Genomic DNA, 21,906 nt, shown 5'->3' with positions numbered 1-21,906 from the left:
CAAGGGACTGGATTACAGCACAAAACTTTGTGAGTGCACAAGTGGTGGTTATGGACTTGCTATATTGTCCGCAAGACTCTTCGATGGTGATTGTGCACCTGCACAGTCGCAGCAGATGGCTGCTGGCCATCTCTACAAGGACTACGGTGGGTCTACTACACCTTTGATGATCCATCAATACCATTATTTCTACAAGGACTGCAGTGGGTCTGCACCTCTGGTGGCCCACCAATACCGTAATCTCTACCAGGACTACAGTGGGTCTACTCTGTGATGAACTACCTATCAATATTCTTCAAAACTTCGACTGACTCTGCTGTGGGTTTGCTCTGTTGTGGCCCATTACCTGTCTGCATGTCAAAAGTCAGCACTGTCTTTCCGTTGGAAGGACAACACTACTTCTTCAAGACTGATACTATAAGGTGTATAGGAAGACATACGGTTTGTTAGAAGAGCACGAAAATGAAATAATCTCAGTTGACAGGCGAAGTCTACGTAAATCATAGCAGTAATCCAATTCAGTTTAAACGATCATGATTATCTTCCAGGTAAGATGTTAATATGCTTATGCATCGTCTACAGATACGTATGTTTCAACTGGTACTTGTTATCATATCAAATTAACCTACGTAGTATATTACCGTCGGTGAACACTGTCGTGTTTTACACCCTTGCTTGCAAATTCTCCTAAACGTAATTGCATTCCTTCGTGTTTCCCATGAGCAAGAAAAAATGTTTAGAACGGCTTGGAGAAGACAACTGCTGAGACATCTTTACAACGTTTTATAATATTTCAACTAAGAACCAGCTATACCAGTTCCTTCAAGGGCTAATATATTGTACACCAATCAAGCAGAGGCGTCCAAGAAAAAATGAACATCCTAAGGTGGTACGTAATTCTAGCTTCAATTCCCATGTTTTAGTCGGCACATCTCGACAAGAGGCAGCGGAACCATACCTAAGAGTGCGCAGTTAAGGAATAACCGTAAATATCTGGTTTATGGTCAACAGGAAAACAAAATCATTTAGGTTTATACTCATTAACACAAAATATACATGTAAAGAAAACTACAGCAGGAGAGAGGTAATACTTTTATCGAACTTTTCAAAAATGCCAAAAACGGGAAATGCACACTCTTTCATCCACCTGCGCTTAATAGTACGCAAAACATGCCCAAAGATTACGCATTTAGCAAATGTCACAAATGAACGCAATGTCACTCACAAATGAAGATCACTGTTCTTGCCACCATCTCCCACACTTAACGCACTGGATCCAGTCCTCTGTAAAGCCAAAATCTATGTTCTCTACTTACAGCTTTCAGTCTTTTTCTTAACACAGACTCCGTCGTACCAAGAACACCGGCAACCTTTGTTGGCTTCTTGATTTTCAATTCGTTTTCTGATCTCACAGAACAGTTCTGCAGTTTAGACGATCTTCGTACTTAATTTTAAGTCATTCAGAAACAAAACCTAGCCTTCGGACTCCACAGCGCTCTCAAGAGGTACAAATTTGCAGTTGTGCCCGAAAGAGAGACCGAGCGAGGTAGCGCAGTGGTTAGGACACTGGACTCGCTTTCGGTAGAACGACGGTTCACACCCGCGTCCTGCCATCCTGATTTAGGTTTTCCGTGATTTCGCCATAATCACTTCAGGCGAGCGCCGGAGTGTTTCCTTTGAAAGGGCACGGCCAACTTCTTTCCCATCGTTCCCTTATCCGATGGGACCAATGACCTCGTTGTTTGTCCGCCCCGATAGCTGAATAGTGAGCGTGACGGACTGCCGTCCTCAGGGGCCCGAGTTCGATTCCCGGCTGTGTCGGGGATTTTCTCCGCTCAGGAACTTGGTGTTGTGTTGTCTTCATCATCATTTCATCCCCATCCGGCGTGCAGGTCGCCCAGTGTGGCGTCGAGTGTAACAAGACCTTCAAGGCGACCGGACCTGCCCCGTAAGTGGCCTCGCGCCCAATGACGCCAAATGCTCATTTCCATTTACCTTGTTCTTTGGTCCCCTCCACAAATCAACCACCCAACCCAAAAGAGAACGCATGTGCACTTTGAGGACGTTATATGCGGACTCTTTCGTACAGAAACAATGACTCCAAGCGAAGTCAACACATGACATGACACGTCACATTTGCAAAACTTCGCCGGCCGGGGTGGCCGAGCGGTTCTAGGCGCTACAGTCTTGAACCGCGCGACCGCTGCGGTCGCAGGTTCGAATCCTGCCTCGGGCATGGATGTGTGTGATGTCCTTAGGTTAGTTAGGTCTAAGTAGTTCTAAGTTCTAGGGGACTGATGACCTTAGAAGTTAAGTCCCATAGTGCTCAGAGCCATTTGAACCATTTTTTTTTTGCAAAACATCTCGATGCAATATAGTAGATTGCAAGCAGGCCTTTCAAAATGCAATCAAGAATTAAAGGCTATTGCTCGTGTATTCTGTGTATAACTTATGCAACAGAGTACTAGAACTACATTAAGAAAGCTGAAAAAGTGATTATTACCAGTTTCGCTTCGGAAACACAGGACTTTCTCACACAATTTCTACGAGGCGTTGCTGATACCATACTGAAAACAACTACGTCAGTGGCGAGCTGATCAGTTTACTCAACTGTCAGGAACACAAGCTGCGCCCTCTTTGGGACTGCACATCCCTTGGTACACTTACGCTTTGAATGAAAGCCTTCCTTACATTGTTTGACATCAGTCAAAAGTTACTTCGAAGAATGAGGCAACGGAAACTTGCTGGGAAAAGCCCAAAAGACAAGAGGGGTAGATGAGTTAGTGGTAGTCATCCTCCTCTGTCCGCGACCAAGTTCGGGAGCATATTCAGTCCTTTCCATTGCAGGAATCACACTACTGTTCTACAAAGGCGTTTAAACTTAGTGCAGACTTAGATGTCAAAACGATGTGGAAGTTGTTCTTAGAGAAGAATTCTAAAACCAAAATGAGTTATAATTTCTACTAGAATTATTTCAAGAAGAATTTGAACTATCGATTTGGGCGGCCTCATAAAGACACCTGCTGTACATGGAAAGAGTTGAAACTGCAGCTTAGCTCTCCACATCTCAATGATATATAGCAAAACACGCAGGTGCTGTAGAACTTAAGATACACCAGCACCGGAGTAGAAAATTTTACTTTGCTCTCACCTACGGAAAATCAGATGAAGCCAAAGGAGATACACATGTATTACACTTCGCAATATGCAAAATATTAGCCTGCCGAAAATACTAGTAAGGGATCTATTTTATCTCGGAAAGATCTCATTCAATGTTTTCTGCACTCAAGACAGAAGAAAGGAGTCAAACACTTTGTATGTTTATCATGAAGAAACCGGTGAAAAGGGTGCCAATGAAGTCTCTTCCATTATATATGATTATCGTAAGTCTGTTCCTGAAAGTATCTCAGAGCTTCGACTGTTCTGTGAGAACTGCATGTGACAGAACAAAAACCAAACGCTCTGTAGATTCCTACTGTGGTGTCACCGCCAGACACCACACTTGCTAGGTGGTAGCCTTTAAATCGGCCGCGGTCCATTAGTATACGTCGGACCCGCGTGTCGCCACTGTCAGTAATTGCAGACCGAGCGCCGCCACACGGCAGGTCTAGAGAGACTTACTAGCACTCGCCCCAGTTGTACAGCCGACATTGCTAGGAAAGGTTCACTGAGAATTACGCTCTCATTTGCCGAGACGATAGTTAGCATAGCCTTCAGCTAAGTCAATTGCTACGACCTAGCAAGGCGCCATTTATCCTTTGCTATGTATCTAATGAAGCATGTACAGTAACAAGACCAATGTTCACCAATTGTGGATTAAAGTTAAGTATTCCAGCAGCTACGTACTTTTCTTTATAGCATTCATTACGTATCCTGTTTCAGTCCCCACGCCAGCCTGCGTGAGTTTAAGCGCGTGCCTTTCGGTTACCCGTCACTGTGGATTGGCTGTCTTGCCAGTCCACTACACCTACCATCACTGACAGATTCTAGAAGTTCCAAACTTATTCAACAGTATTTCTCAATGTGAGGACACTGTTTTTTAACGTGCGATCGAGGCTTTGGTATCATTTCAAAGAAGCTTCGACAAAATGACAGGATATTCACTGTTCAGTAAATAACACAGCACGTTCTACAAAGTAGTACAAAACCTGAAAAATTTATAGTTACAGAAGTTGACACATCTGAAATTATAGACATTCAAACCTGGTGGCCAAATATTGCAAGAAGACGACAGTTTCTGAAGAAACAGGGAAAACGCCAAGACTTTACAGATATAACTTTGCAATAAGCAGTTTGTTTCACTTCTTGTATTGAGTGCCAGCGCTAGGTTCATCAAAAGGTTTGACGTCCATCAACAGTTTAGTGAGTCACACATTCTTCATGTCACATCAGCGAGAACCTGTTCATCCACCAACAAACCCCTCCTCCCCAACAGGACGAGTGCCAATTAAAGTGCAAAAAATTCCAGACTGAGAGAGGATGCAGCGGTACATTCCAAGTGAGCATAAGCAATTCTGTGAGGAAATTTTGAGGTCGACTACTGACAGTAGTACAGCACATGACAATGACTAACAGTTCATCACACGTGAAAAGATTTGAGTTATATATACCTTTTCCAAGGCAACGGCCTTACTGCGGTGGATACACCGGTTCCCGTCAGATCGCCGAAGTGAAGGCGTTGTCGGGCGTGGCCGGCATTTGGATGGGTGACCATCGGGGCCGCCATGCAATGTTGCCATTTTTCGGGGTGCACTCAGCCTCGTGATGCCAATTGAGGAGCTACTCGACTGAATAGCAGCGGCTCCGGTTAAAGAAAACCATCGTAACGACCGGGAAACTGGTGTGCTGACCACACGCCCCTCCAATCTGCATCCTTAGCTGAGGATGACGCGGCGGTCGGATGGTCCCAATGGGCCACTTGTGTCCTGAAGACGGAGTACTTGATACATTTTCCAACATTTATGCGTGTTTCCTTTGCAAGTTTAAAAGTAATATGTTCATTTTCTGTGGCTTAGAGTCGTTTTTGCAACATTTAATTCACTAATGTAGACAAATGCCAACATTTTGTTCTGTTTCTTCTTCCTATGTTTTACATCTTAAATGTCCATAGCGTTGTATGTATTTGTGTTCATCCCACAGTTAATGTATCCAATGAAGGGGCATCCATACTACTAGTGAACACACTTCCTTATTTCATGGTATTTTTCTTCTAAAATAGTTTCCTTTTTTTATTTGCCGCTAAGGTGTTTTTTGTGACTTGTGCCCTTTTAAAGAAGACCGATTCATTTAACTCGAGTCGATCCGTCGCTTGTCACTTGGGTTCGATATCGCAATAGTTATTTTGTACTTGGCAGCTTGCGCACTCATACACAGCCCAGAAAGAATTAACACTTTCCGAAAAACTGTTACTACGAGACTATAAGTCTGTGGAAAATTTTGGTCTTAGATTCCAAAAGGACTTAACCAGCAGATGGACTGGCATCGTATCGTGTGCTCTACAGCTACAAAATCTGGAAAACTGACAATAAATCATCAGTTTCTGAACCAAATTTTGTGACGTTACATGTAAATAGAGCCGTTTCTGTGTATTATTGACTAGTGCAATGGGTAAAGCTTATCCTTCTTTATACGATGAGCCTAGTCATCGATGAAATCAGAACATCGAGGGGTTCATTAAAATAATTCCGCCAAAGTGTATGCCGTTCTGACAAGTGAAGAATTTCATTCATCCATTACACAAGTGCCTTATTCTCATCGCACAGCAAACAGAAATCACAAGTATAAGCTATGAACTTATTAAAATATAACTCTGGATTCGCAAAAAATTGCAGGCTGCAGCTTGCGAGAAAATGCTTGATATGTTCCTTTTGCCGCAATGTTATCGCCAGATTGCGAGGTACTTCGTATTCATATTAAATAGAGCAATTTAGGCATATATGACTTTTCACGTTGCTGATGGTGCTAGGATTTTTTATGCCTTGAATGGATTTGTGAGAAATACCACCATTGGGGAATACACTGGTTCTCTTGTAGTATAAAAGTAAAAAAAAAAAAAGCAAAAACTGATGTACTAGAATTTATATATTTTCATTTTCAATTACTTTTAGTTACATAAGGTTATATAACATTTATATGAAATAGAGAATGGGGAAAGAAAGGGAAGGGATGGCTGGAAATTCGTAACTTACAGCCGAGCAGGGCATTGTAGTAATGCAATGGCGAAAGATGAAAATTTTTCCCGGACCAGAATTCGAACACGAATTTACAGCGTTTCATAAACGGTTGCCTTATCTACTTGTTCTTACTTTTTTTTTTAATTGTGTGAGAGGTTTCTTAAAGTGAGAAACTAATTACAATTTCTCAATACTGTGAAACAAATAAAGCAACTATCTTTGTAAGTAAATAATTTTTTAAAATTTTTTATAGTGTCACAGTGAGGTACAAGCTAGAGGGGACAAGGCGGGCAGGGGTCTAATCCCGAGGCCTGACCACGATGCCTCTTCCCTCCCATCACTGAGCTGCACTTTCACACGGTTCGTTTTCCAGTTTTTCAGATATATACATTGGAAAAACAAATTAAAACTAGTGTACCCATTTGGAACCTTGAAAACCCCACAAAGCGATAAACGATGGCAGGCGGACCGAGTCCAAAGGGTAGGCGTGTCATGTTTTGTTCCGAATCGGTCGTTCGTCTGGCACGCCATGAACATGCCAACTTAGTGGGTAGAAATGCTGTTAAGATAATTGGCAAAATACGAGTGATAACTGGAACAGAACGCAACGTCCGCATGTGCGTTCTGCAAGTACCGCCAAATACCGAGGCGCGAGTGATGAGCATCTCCATATACAGGGTGACAGTTATTGAACTATACGAAAAAACGTAAATTAGTTACAAACTATGGCGGGTACACACTTTATTCAACATGTAATCGTCACTACAGATATTCGGATTTGGGTTATGACATATTCCATATGCTGGGCATCATTGGCGATGATGTGGCGCAGATGAATAGCGAAATTCTGCATGATCCGCTGAAGCGTCGGAACATACATGCTGTCGATGACCTCCTTAATGACTGCTTTCAGTTCAGCAATGGTTTTGGGGTTATTGCTGTACACACTGTCTTTCTATAGCCCCACAAAAAGTGTTCAGATCTGGAGAACATGGCGGCCAATCGAGGCCCATGCCAGTGGCCCTGGGTACCCCAGAGCCAGAATGAGGTCCCCAAAGTGCTCCTCCACGATATCAAACACTCTTCTGCTTCGATGGGGTCGAACTCCGTCTTTCATGAACCACATCCTGTCGAAATCAGGGTCCTTTTGGGTAATGGGGATGAAATCATCTTCCAAAACCTTCACGTACTTTTCGGTAGTCACCGCACCATCAACGAATATCGCACCGATTATTCCGTGACTGGACATTGCTCTCCACACAGTCACCCGTTGAGGATGAAGAGACTGCTCGATCGCAAAATGCGGATTCTCATCCCTCCAAGTGCGCCAATTTTGCTTACTGACGAATCCATCGAAATAAAAGTGGGCTAAATCAAATCATTTTCACATCAAAGTCCTGTTCGTCAGTTCGGTTGACAATAGTGTTGGCGTAACACAACCGCTCTTCTATGGCCCTGGGGCTTAATGGTTGATGGGTTTGAATTTTGTACAGAAAGAGGTGCAGGTCTTCAACAACAATTTGTCGCAGTGTCCCCCAGTTGATTCCCTCCTGTTGTGCAACTCGTCTGATCGATTTCCTGGGACTGGTTTGAAACAAAAAAAAAAAAAAAATGGTTCAAATGGCTCTGAACACTATGGGACTTAACATCTGAGGTCATCAGTCCCCTAGCACTAAGAACTACTTAAAACTAACTAACCTAAGGACATCACACAAATCCATGCCCTTGGCAGGATTCGAACCTGCGACCGTAGCAGTCGCGCGGTTCCGGACTACAGCGCCTAGAACCGCATGGCCACCACGGCCGGCGACTGGTTTGAAACACAGCGCGTGTCTTCTCGATGTTTTCATGCGTTTTCACCCTTTTTGGACGACCGACGTTGCCAACACCGTCATCGCGAACGCTGCTCGTTCTCTCCTACTGCGAATCAAATTCTTGATTGTTAGCACAATTGACCGATTGTCCCCAGCTTGAACTTGGTCGCAAACTTCCCTTGAGCCCGCATAGTAGGCCTTCACAAGCGCTATACGCTCAGGCACGCTATACCATGACGTTTCCACGTGCAAACGGCCGACAACACCAACGCACGTGTGCATGCGCGTACTAATTCCCATAATGCTCCGCGGCCTACCGTGCAGTTTGAACGTTCAGAAGTTATGACGATGTTATTTCATATAGTCCAATAATTGTTACTCTGTAGAAATGCCGAGGTCAGGCCCTTTATCCAGAGAAGCGCCCGAGACTGTGTCAGGAAAATATTCCACCGCTGGGTACAGAAAGGACTCTGGGTCAATAACATGCTGCTCCACTTGCAGAATACACGCGATCAATTATCGTCCCAACAACCAGACATCTGCAACGACAACACAGCTGGAGAAGCGGTTGTGATCATCGTCGACACTACGATAGACGGCGTGGGGGGGGAGAGTCCTCCAGTCCTATGGCATGGAGCAGCAGATTAGTTGAATGCTTCCCACGGGTCACATAATACCAAGTGGACCTGTATGAAATACACTGTAATGAACGCGTCGCCAAATCACTGTCCACCAAATCAGTGCCGGCCGTGGTGGCCGTGCGGTTCTAGGCGCTGCAGTCCGGAACCGCAGGACTGTTACGGTCGCAGGTTCGAATCCTGCCTCGGGCATGGATGTCCTTAGGTTAGTTAGGTTTAAGTAGTTCTAAGTTCTAGGGGGCTGATGACCTAAGATGTTAAGTCCCATAGTGCTCAGAGCCATTTGAACCAAATCAGTGGGAACTTGAGTTCTACGACGCTATAAGCGACGTTACGCAGGAAAAGGGCGTAGAAACCCTTCGTCCGCAGCCGGCGTACTACTTCGACCAGCCGGATACGGTTCCTGATCTACTCAAATTACCAACTTGCCGCACGCTGCAATGCAGGCCCATTAACCTCCTACTCGCAGATTATTGATTCCTGAAGTTGTTTGGACTGTATTAGAGCATAAGCATTGAAACAATCGTCAACGAGCCGTAACGATGTTACAGAAATGATTATATTTGCGTGGTGTCTATTCTGTCGGACATGATGCGGCTGGTGCAAATACTTGTAAGAAATAGAGAATGGGGAAAGAAAGGGATGGAAGGGAATTCGTGACTTCCGACCGCACGCGACAATGGTAATGCAATGGTGAAAACTGAAAATTCGTGCTGGACCAAGACTCGAACCCGGATTTTCCGCTTCTCATGAATGGTTGCCTCAAACGCTTCTGCCATCCGGACGGCCAGATACCACTCAAATATATGTATTTACAAAAAAAATTGTGATGATAAAATTTAGTCTTAATAACATCAGTATTTGAAATGCTTATTTACTTTGTAAATAATTCCACTGTTTTTCTCGATCTCGCAGAAATGTTGATGTCATCATCTCACACACTTCCGTGACAACATAAGAAAAAAAATAATGACATAAGATTGGGTGTAAACATTGAGCACAAAAATTCAGACCTGTTATGTTAGCCCTACACTTACTATAACGCCTTGCTGTAGTGCCAAAACTTTGACTGTCACTTTCTCGGAAATTGTTGACTGTTGGCACCTAAAACTAAACACGTATCCATTTATTTTCGCCCTTCTTTCACCAAGCGAAGTTCCGACTGTGTTAGTGAGCAACATATTGCGACTCCTCCTTTTAAGATACAGCTTCAGGAAGCTGCTGATGTAACTGCTTGAAACGTGGAGTTCTTGCAGTATTTCTCAAAAGAAATATAGATCAGCCGATACCTACGGGCCCTAAATTTCGGTCTTCTAAAACTAACATACTATCGAAATTAACCACCATCCCTCTGGACTAGTGGTATGTAATTAGGTTTGTTCAATTAAGATTAAACCGTACTGATTCCATGGAAACTGACATGTGACAGTTCCCGCAATTCGTGGACTTTTTTCTCTCTTTTTGTCTCTCTTCCTGAAATAATATTATTTCTTGGTTTTTCGATAAAATTATTGGATGGTAGGTGGGGACTGCATCGCACTGGGAATGAGATGAGGATACTATCATGTGGTGGACAACTCCTCACGGCAACCTCGAGTTACCCAAGTGTTTAAAACGACTCGAAGAGATCTTCAGCTAAACATATTTGGCGTTTGTAAGCTGTTTAGAGGCGATTTAAAAACGGAAATGCTTATAGAAGAAGTGATTAAGGTTTCATCTGGAATTGTTTAATTTATTTCATCAACCTCATTTCATTTAAATTTGTTGCCTTAGCAATGCTTAATTTTTTCGAGCTATTCCATGGTGATGTAAAGATTGATACGCCTGGTCTTCATGCCTATTGTTGAAATGGTTCAAATGGCTCTGAGCACTATGCGACTTAACTTCTGAGGTCATCAGTCGCCTAGAACTTAGAGCTAATTAAACCTAACTAACCTAAGGACATCACACACATCCATGCCCGAGGCAGGATTCGAACCTGCGACCGTAGCGGTCGCTCGGTTCCGGACTGTAGCGCCTAGAACCGCACGGCCACTCCGGCCGGCCATGCCTATTGTTCCTTCTAGGTTTACTCTACTAATGTGACTCTCAACTTTTTATTTAAGCCGGAGCTGACGAACAATTGTGCATACCTTAAGAGCTATGAGCACTTGTTCACTAGAGGAGATGTGTTTCACACTAGCGAAGATGAACAATTGCTCACAGCTACTCAGGTATGCATTTTACAGCCCATGTTTACTAGACATTGTTTCTTGTTTTGATACGTGCTACCAGCTCTGAAAGTTGCATATCTTTTATTTTTATCAACAACAGTACCATTTGATTCATGCCACCGTAAGAGCTATCAGACTGATTTTCGCTTGTAACTTTCGACTCGCTCGTTTCTGAACCAAGGGTATTTACCTCAAATTGTTACATTTATCCGTCTCCGTCATCCTCGAAAGTCTGTTACATCGCTGGGTATCACACTGTATATGCATACATTTACAGGCTCCGACGCCCATAACTTTGATGTTCTGGAGCGTCGTTGGATGACGTTTCTGGACATGGGTTCCAGTGTAAAACATGATCTACTAAGTCCCCGCTACAAGCTCTTGAAGTCTGTAACATGAATTCTGAAACACCATGCATAATGAATGACTGTTTTGCTGAAGTTTATAATATTAAAAGGAATGTTGTTTATTCATAATGTTAATAGCGTCTGATGATGAAAAAAATTTTGTGCGTGACATTTTCCTTGAGGCAGAGAAACTAAAATACCTTCGACAGCTGCAGAAGAGTAGAGCTGCCGAAATAATTTTCCTTGCTCTTTATTTATGACGTTGGAGTTCCAGTCGGTGCATCTGGATACTGTTTCCTACTATCATTTAGAGCCAAAGTTACAGAGAAGAGTAAAAATTCATTGTCTTAACAGTAAGTTCCCTCTCAATGTAGTGGCAGCCGGCGACACTGCGCCTTCGTAGGGCGAGCTTTACCAGTGCGAGCCAGTCCGAGATTCACATCGGCTGAGCAGCCGTATTCTGCTTGTCGCTAGTCTAATGGGGAATTTGCAACAACGTAGAATACTTTTGCCAACTGTGTAACCGTTGATTTACTTGTGGGCTTCGTTCAAAACTCTTCTGGTAAATTCACTCGATAATTTCTTGTAATTTAGATTAAATATGCTGAATTATTCTCACTTAATGGTTGATTTAGGAGTAGAAAATTTGTGGTACTGAGTCCGCTCATTTCAGTGGAAACTTCAGCTTACTTCGCCATTTACGTCGCGAAAACGAACACCATTAAGACACTAATTTAGCACTTCTTGGCGCAACTTTGTGCTACCTTACCGATAAAGTGTCCACTATCTAAACGACAGAGAGCGTTATTTTTCGGTTCTAATCTCGATGGAGACAATATTTTTACCTCTTCTGTAAAAGAGCCACTAGCAAGCAGATCGCAAATCAATATAGAAATCCTAAGACCACTTCTCCCCCGTGAGTTTTGTCGGTATCTTGATTCTGTTCCCTTTGTAACTAAGGGTGAAAATTGTTCAGAATAGTTCACTTGTTAATGCCTGATTTTTCTGCTTCTGGTAACTGCATTGACTTAATTGTAGCACTGAATATTTTTAAATGGATTTCGTTATGTATCTGGGTCTAATTGCTACATGTATATATTTTCATGGTAGTCCTTCCTGCAACGCTACTTCAGTATCTGTGTGGACTGAACGTAGACAGAGACCGTTTCGAAGACAAAAGCTGATTCGTGATATTTATTGAAAAATACTTTCTTTGTAACGTTATCTCGATTCCTTGTAATTCATTTGTATTAGTACAGTGCATGGTAAATAAAGTTTTTTCATTAGTTTATTGAACACAACAGATAAACATTAGAGATAAATGAATCAACAGCAATATAGTCTCTCATATTATCTAAACAATCTGACAATGTTTGGACAGTTTTTCTACTTCTCGTCTGTTGATAATATGCAGGTAGCAGCACTTCATCTCCTTGCATGTTATGCTGTGCTAAAGTGCGCGTCATTTACGACGGCGGCCGAGTTTAGGTTCGTTCTGCGCATCCGACATCACAAAACACAGTCAGCCAATGAACAGAGAACGACGTTGCCAGAGCTTGACTGCAGTGCAGAGCACGAACGAGTGTCCTCAGTTTTAGAAACGTTCAGTCATAAATAAAGTAATTGAACAGAAGCAATGTCTTGATAGCAGACTTTCTTTTGTAGAAAGTTTGGAAAAAACATTCTTTATACCAATTGCTTCATATTCTATTAATTAATTAAGCCAAACAAGCAATAAGCCTCCTAATTCAGGCCATAACAAGGAAAGGTGTTTGTATCATTCTCACTAACCGCTTTTTCGCAATAAAGAACAGCGGTAATTGTTTATTTCCTATTGCACTTCGACGAAACGTGAGTAATTCATAGTCATACCAACAGTGTTTGTCGGTATTTTGCGTGACATTATAAAGTCCTCCAGAAAGTCAATTGACTGAGGAGCTGCGTTAGTGTAATAAATAAAGCGTATGACTGTGAAGTGATGGGTTCTGAGTTCAAACCTTGTTTGATGCTTAATATTTTCTTTATTTAAAAACAATATCGAAGTATCTTACTTCATGAATTTAATTCGTTTGAACGTAATTTTTTGAAATTTCTAGTGGCAACTAAAATCGACCATACGGAAAGTACACGCTATGGACTTTCACCTCTGCAAACTCTTCAAAATTTCGTGCAATGGTTTACTACATCTAATGCTGCACAATAACTGCGTTGAACATCGAAACAAAATTAAGTCATTTAGGGGGGAAGGTATCAGTCAATAAGATGTGTAAAGATCAAATTTTTGGGCCAATTAGTTTTTGTGAAATCGAATGATAAAATGTGTCAAAGCAGTCGAAATACCATGTGTCTGCACAGGCGAGCAGTGCAGTGATGACAAAATCGCGCACAGCGCGGAATGCGGGGAGCCGACCGGTGTGGCCGAGCGGTTCTAGGCGCTTCAGTCTGGAACAGTGCCACCGCTACGGTCGCGGGTTCGACTCCTGCCACGGGCATGGATGTGTTTGATGTCCTTAGGTTAGTTAGGTTTAAGTAGTTCTAAGTTCTTGGGGGACTGATGATCTCAGATGTTAAATCCCATAGTGCTCAGAGCCATTTGAACCACAGAATGAGATTTTCACGCTGCAGCGGAGTGTGCACTGATATGAAACATTCCTGGCAGATTAAAACTGTGCGCCGGACCGAGACTCGAACTCGGGACCTTTGTCTTTCGCGGGCGAGTGCTCTACCAACTGAGCTACCCAAGCACGACTCACGCCCCGTTCTCACAGCTTTACTTCTACCAGTACCTCGCCTCCTACCTTCCAAACCTTACAGAAGCTCTCCTGCGATACTTGCAGAACTAGCACACCTGAAAGAAAGGATATTGCGGAGACATGGCTTAGCCAGAGCCTGGGTGATGTTTCCAGAATGAGATTTTCACTCTGCAGCGGAGTGTGCGCTGATATGAAACTTCCTGGCAGATTAAAACTGTGTGCCGGACCGAGACTCCAACTCGGGACCTTTGCCTTTCACGGGCAAGTGCTCTACCAACTGAGCTACCCAAGCACGACTCACGCCCCGTTCTCACAGCTTTACTTCTGCGAGTACCTCGTCTCCTACCTTCCAAACTTTACAGAAGCTCTCCTTCATTTGAACCACATTTGAATATCAGACTAAGAAGTGACAGACATTGCATCTAGGTGGATGAATGAGGACATGTTGACAGCAAGTGCAGGTAGAGACAGCACAGACACATTTGCTTAAAAAACTTGAAGTAATTGTATTTAGCATTGTAAGTAGGGCACCACTTGATAGTATATTCAGCTGCGCTGGAATGTGTGCGCATCTGCAAGTTTTCGACCAAAAGTAGAGTATCAGCACTCCAATGGAAATATCATGTAACGTATAGTTGTCTTGCCAGTTAAAATGGAAAGTATGCTTAAGCCACATATGGCACCAAATGTCTTAAATCGATGAAGCCAATAGTTTCATAGTGTCCAAAGATCCTATAATATAAGCATGGTTTTAGTAACATCAGTAAACCTCTCCTACATGACATATGCACTGCTGGACAAAAATTAGTACACCCTTTTACAAGCATCCAATACACTCAAGACTTAATGTTGCAACACAGCATATGGATACATGAAATGATTACGTTTACAGATCAGTAGCAGAAACTGTTCTGAGGTACCAAGTATCGAACAATGCTTAAACACCCATATTAGTACGCGGTGTAGCCTCCACAGGCGACAATGCAGGCGCTGACTCTGGCAATGTTCCATGGAATGACGAGGTACATATTACACTACCGGATGCAGTGAATACACGGAACTGCCGAATTTGGAATACTGTTAAACTGGGTGTTGTCTACGATTAGCCATTGCGCTCGCCGTATGTGACTGTGTGGTGCGCATTCACGAGCACCTTTATTCTCGGTCCGTTCTCCTTTGAACAGAATGCACCCAGAAGGCATGTCAAGTGCACCGTGATGTCTGCACGTTATCGAGACCTGCTTGTACAGCATGTTATTCCTGCTTTGGAAGAGCGTAGCTGTGTTGAAACCGCTGTTTTCGTGCAAGACGGGGCAACAAATCATGTAGCTTGCTCAGTGAAATATCTGTTTGAACAACCATCCACGAACGTTTTATCTCCAGATGTTTTCCAGATGCGTAGCCTGCAGGATCACCTGACCTGAAGTCATGTGAGAGGGGATATCTAAAATAACTCTTTTACTAGGGACACATTCGGTCTCTACCTGATCTGAAGGCCAGTATATATCTACATCTACATCTACATACGTACTCTTCAATCCATCATATGGTGCGTGGCGGAGGGTACCTCGTACCACAACTACCACCTTCTATCCCTGTTCCACTCCCAAACAGAACGAGGGAAAAATGACTGCCTATGTGCCTCTGTACGAGCCCTAATCTCTCTTATCTTATCTTTGTGATCTTTCCGCGAAATGTAAGTTGCCGGCTCTAAAATTGTACTGCAGTCAGCCTCAAATGCTGGTTCTCTACATTTCCTCAGTAGCGATTCACGAAAAGAACGACTCCTTTCCTCTAGAGACTCCCACCCGAGTTCCTGAAGCATTTCCGTAACACTCGCGTGATGATCAAACCTACCAGAAACAAATCTAGCAGCCCGCCTCTGAATTGCTTCTATGTCCTCCCTCAATCTGACCTGATAGGGATCCCAAACGCTCGAGCAGTACTCAAGAATAGGTCGTATTAGTGTTTTATAAGCGGTCTCCTTTACCGATGAACCACATCTTCCCAAAATTCTACCAATGAACCGAAGACCACTATCCACCTTCCCCACAACTGCCATTACATGCTTGCCCCACTTCAAATCGCTCTGCAATCTTACGCCCAAATATTTAATCGACATCACTGCGTCAAGCGCTACACTACTAATGGAGTATTCAAACATTCGGAATTCTTTTACCTATTCATCTGCATTAATTTACATTTATCTATATTTAGAGTTGGCTGCCGTTCTTTACACCAGTCACAAATCATGTCCAAGTCATCTTGTATCCTCCTACAGTCACTCAACGACGCACCTTCCCGTACACCACAGCATCATCAGCAAACAGCCGCACATTACTATCCACCCTATCCAAAAGATCATTTACATCTACATCCATACTCCACAAGCCACCCGACGGTGTGTGGCGGAGGGTACCCGGAGTACCTCTATCGGTTCTCCCTTCTATTCTAGTCTCGTATTGTTCGTGGAAAGAAGCATTGTCGATATGCTTCTGTGTGGGCTCTAATCTCTCTGATTTTATCCTCATGGTCTCTTCGCGAGATATACGTAGGAGGGAGCAATATACTGCTTGACTCTTCGGTGAAGGTATGTTCTCGAAACTTTAACAAAAGCCCGTACCGAGCTACTGAGCGTCTCTCCTGCAGAGTCTTCCACTGGAGTTTATCTTTCATCTCTGTAACGCTTTCGCGATTACTAAATGATCCTGTAACGAAGCGTGCTGTGTTGGATCTTCTCTATCTCTTCTATCAATCCTATCTGGTACGGATCCCACACTGCTGAGCAGTATTCAAGCAGTGGGCGAACAAGCGTACTGTAACCTACTTCCTTTGTTTTCGGATTGCATTTCCTTAGGATTCTTCCAATGAATCTCAGTCTGGCATCTGCTTTACCGACGATCAACTTTATATGATCATTCCATTTTAAATCACTCCTAATGCGTACTCCCAGATAATTTATGGAATTAACTGCTTCCAGTTGCTGACCTGCTATTTTGTAGCTAAATGATAAGGGATCTATCTTTCTATGTATTCGCAGCAAATTAAACTTGTCTACATTGAGATTCAATTGCCATTCCCTGCACCAAGCGTCAATTCGCTGCAGATCCTCCTGCATTTCAGTACAATTTTCCATTGTTACAACCTCTCGATACACCACAGCATCATCTGCAAAAAGCCTCAGTGAACTTCCGATGTCATCCACAAGGTCATTTATGTATATTGTGAATAGCAACGGTCCTATGACACTCCCCTGCGGCACACTCTTACTTCGGAAGACTTCTCTCCATTGAGAATGACATGCTGCGTTCTGTTATCTAGGAACTCTTCAATCCAATCACACAATTGGTCTGATAGTCCATATGCTCTCACATTGTTCATTAAACGACTGTGGGGAACTGTATCGAACGCCTTGCGAAAGTCAAGAAACACGGCGTCTACCTGTGAACCCGTGTCTATGGCCCTCTGAGTCTCGTGGACGAATAGCGCGAGCTGGGTTTCACACGACCGTCATTTTCGAAACCCATGCTGATTCCTACAGAGTATATTTCTAGTCTCCAGAAAAGTCATTATACTCGAACATAATACGTGTTCCAAAATTCTACAACTGATCGACGCTAGAGATATAGGTCTATAGTTCTGCACATCTGTTCGACGTCCCTTCTTGAAAACGGGGATGACCTGTGCACTTTTCCAATCCTTTGGAACGCTACGCTCTTCTAGAGACCTACGGTACACCGCTGCAAGAAGGTGGGCAATTTCCGTCGCGTACTCTGTGTAAAATCGAACTGGTATCCCATCAGGTCCAGCGGCCTTTCCTCTTTTGAGCGATTTTAATTGTTTCTCTATCCCTCTGTCGTCTATTTCGATATCTACCATTTTGTCATCTGTGCGACATTCTAGAGAAGGAACTACAGTGCAGTCTTCTTCTGTGAAACAGCTTTGGAAAAAGACATTTAGTATTTCGGCCTTTAGTCTGTCATCCTCTGTTTCAGTGCCATTTTGGTCACAGAGTGTCTGGACATTTTGTTTTGATCCACCTACCGCTTTGACATAAGACCAAAATTTCTTAGGATTTTCTGCCAAGTCAGTACATAGAACTTTACTTTCGAATTCATTGAACGCCTCTCGCATAGCCCTCCTCACACTACATTTCTCTTCGCGTAATTTTTGTTTGTCTGCAAGGCTTTGGCTATATTTATGTTTGCTGTGAAGTTCCCTTTGCTTCCGCAGCAGTCTCCTAACTCGGTTGTTGTACTACGGTGGCTCTTTTCCATCTCTTACGATCTTGCTTGGCACATACTCATCTAACACATATTGTACGATGGTTTTGAACTTTGTCCACTGATCCTCAACACTAACTGTACTTGAGACAAAAGTTTTGTGTTGAGCCGTCAGGTACTCTGTAATCTGCTTTTTGTCACTTTTGCTAAACAGAAAAATCTTCCTACCTTTTTAAATATTTCTATTTACGTATGAAATCATCGATGCAGTAACCGCTTCATGATCGCTGATTCCCTGTTCTGCGTTAACTGTTTCAGATAGTTCGGGTCTGTTTGTCACCAGAAGGTCTAATATGTTATCGCTACGAGTCGGTTCTCTGTTTAACTGCTCAAGGTAGTTTTCAAATAAAGCACTTAAAAAATTTTCACTGGATTCTTTGTCCCTGCCACCCGTTATGAACGTTTGAGTCTCCCAGTCTGTATCCGGCAAATTAAAATCTCCACCCAGAACTATAACATGGTGGGGAAATCTACTCGAAATATTTTCCAAATTATCCTTCAGGTGCTCAGCCACAACAGCTGCTGAGCCAGGGGGCCTATAGAGACATCCAATTACCATGTCTGAGCCTGCTTTAACCGTGACCTTCACCCAAATTATCTCACATTTCGGATCTCCGTCAATTTCCTTCGATACTATTGCACTTCTTATCGCTATAAACACGCCTCCCCCTTCACTGTCCAGCCTGTCTCTGCGGTATACATTCCAATCTGAGTTCACGGTTTCATTACTGTTTACGTCTGGTTTCAGCCAACTTTCTGTCCCTAGTACTATATGGGCGTTGTGACCGTTTATTAATGAAAGCAGTTCTGGGACCTTTCTATAGACGCTCCTGCAGTTTACTATTAGCACATTAATATTGTTATTCCTTGTTGCATTTTGTCTACTCCTACCTTGTAGATAGAAAACAACAGCGGACCTACCACACTTCCCTGGGGCACTCCAGATGATACCCTCACATCCGATGAACACTCACCATCAAGGACAACGTACTGGGTTCTATTACTTAAGAAGTCTTCGAGCCACTCACATATTTGGGAATCAATCCCATATGCTCGTACCTTCGTTAGGAGTCTGCAGTGGGGCACCGAGTCAAACGCTTTCCGGAAGTCAAGGAATATGGTATCCGTCTGATACCCTTCATCCATGGTTGGCAAGATATCATGTGAAAAAAGGGCGAGTTGCGTTTCGCAGGAGCGATGCTTTCTGAAGCCGTGCTGATGCATGGACAGCAACTTCTCTGTCTCAAGGAAATTCATTATATTCGAACTGAGAATATGTTCGAGAATCCTGCAACAAACAGATGTTAATGATATTTGTCCGTAATTTTGAGGATCCGTCCTTCTGCCCTTCTTATATATAGGTGTCACCTGCGCTTTTTTCCAGTCGCTCGGGACTTTACGTTGGGCAAGAGATTCGCGATAAATGCAAGCTAAGTAAGGAGCCAATGCAGTAGAGTATTCTCTGTAAAACCGAATTGGAATCCCATCAGGACCTGGCGATTTATTTATTTTCAACCCATTCAGCTGCTTCACAACCCCAGGGATGTTTATCACTATGTCCTCCATACGGGAATCTGTACGAGACTCAAACGGCGGTATGTTTGTACGATCCTCCTGCGTGAAAGATTTCTCAAATGCTAAATTTAAAATTTCAGCTTTCGTTTTGCTGTCTTCCGTTGCCAGGCCAGACTGATCAGTGAGTGACTGGATGGAAGCCATCGCGCATCGCTCTTTTTACAGCAGTACGAACCTGTACTAACTTTTGCCTGTCCTCATTCTCCCGATCTTTCTTGTACCGCGAGTGCAACTGCCTTTGCTTCCTGAGCGTTCTCCGAATAGCGCTGTTAAACCACGGTGGGTCTTTTCCGCCCGTAACCCACTTTTTCGGCACATACTTGTCCAATGCGTGATTTACAATGTGTTTAAAATTTGCCCATAATTCTTCCACGTCCATCGTACCGCTAACAACTGCTTATCTGCTCTTTCTAGTAAGAATACACCCCTAGCCTTCTTGACCGACTTTTTAACTTTCGTAAACATAGTCGTAATAGCAAAACATCATGATCACTAATCCCTGTCTCATCACTGACACCGTCGATGAGGTCTGGTCTGTTCGTGGCTACCAGATCTAAAATATTTCCATTACGCGTTGGCTGTCGATTCAGCTGCTGAAGACAGTTTTCGGATAATGTGTTCAAAAGTAATTCACACGACGGCTTGTCTCTAGCACCTGTAATGAATCCATAGGCATCCCCGTCTATACTAGGTAGATTGAAGTCGCCTCCGACTAATATAAGTACATGTTGCGCAGATTCCACCAGATCTGATGTGAGGATCGGTTGAGCTTCGTTTTACAGATGCAGAGTTTCCTCGACGTCTCCGATGCTCACGTTGAACAAACTGTGTGTGCATCAGTTAATAAAAAAATCAATATTACGTCTTTCTCACTTGTTTGACCTTTTCTGCTCGCTTCCCGTTCGTAATCTTTCCCGTTCCTAATCCATTATATATGGAAACATATCTATACGTTTTTCTTGCATTCACAGCGCCAGATTTGCATCTGGTGGCCTAAATTGGAATTAATTTTTCCAACATAAATTGGTTCCACATTAATGCTTTAGAATATCTGCCAAGATACGCTGCCATACGATACTTACAGCAGACATTGGACCTCTGTAAGTAACTACACATTATTATAACCACCCAATACAAGGCAGATTTGTTCCAACAGTCAGTGGTGGTACTCAAGTTCAGTGTTGTTGAATATTTGCGACATGTGTCATCAACATCGCCTTCTGTCGGAAAAGGTAATCGCTAAGCAGCAGCTGTATCAATTGAAGGCCATGGAAGGATACCAAGACTGAGAAAATATGGAGAAAAGTTTGAAGTCAAATTCTGATTTCAAACAATTAATCTTTATGCACTCTCAGTAACGGCCTTAACTTTATATCTACACATTTAAAATGCTTATAATACCGGGATATGCCACGGTAGTACTACTTCAGACGGTCATCTGATGTGGGGTCTTATGTAAAGTTCAATTTACGAGACTCCTGTAGAGACAGAGGAAGTTCTGTTGGCACGACTTCTGGCCGCTGCACTAGATACTGAAGAGACACCAAGTGGTATGGAGGGTGTGTACCAGAACATGCTTCGTAGGTACGATTTATCTAACAACGTTTGCGGCCGTCACTTCGAGCCGCTGTTTTAATGCATCAGTACAGTTCTGTACGTACAATACGTTGATTGTTTTCCTTTTCTTAAAGTGTTAATACAAAAAAATGTACCGAAATGATAACTGGATGTTTCATTATGTTTCCTTACGAATTTTTGCCTAACAATTGTACTGCATCACGCCTAATTCAATTCCTCAAACAGAAGTGGATGCGTTAAACATCTGAATTGAAACCGTCGTAAAACGGAAACGATACTTTTCCAGACATGGGCTCCTATTTAAAATATTATGTACTCACTCCCCTCCACAAGTTCCAGAAGTTTTTATCTGAATTTACGAACACCTTGTATATTTTATTATTGCCCTTGGTTTTCATGGCTAACTGCAAATGTTACATGACGACTTGGATATTTTTTTCCATTGAGTGTTCTTCCAGAAGTGAAGTCAGATACCTGAAAGAGAAAAACTACTTAGGTCTTGCACTAAGAGAACATAGTTGATGTCCAAACA

This window comes from Schistocerca americana, chromosome X (assembly GCF_021461395.2).
Source record: "Schistocerca americana isolate TAMUIC-IGC-003095 chromosome X, iqSchAmer2.1, whole genome shotgun sequence".
Classification (NCBI taxonomy): domain Eukaryota; kingdom Metazoa; phylum Arthropoda; class Insecta; order Orthoptera; family Acrididae; genus Schistocerca; species Schistocerca americana.
This window is presented reverse-complemented; position numbering follows the sequence as displayed.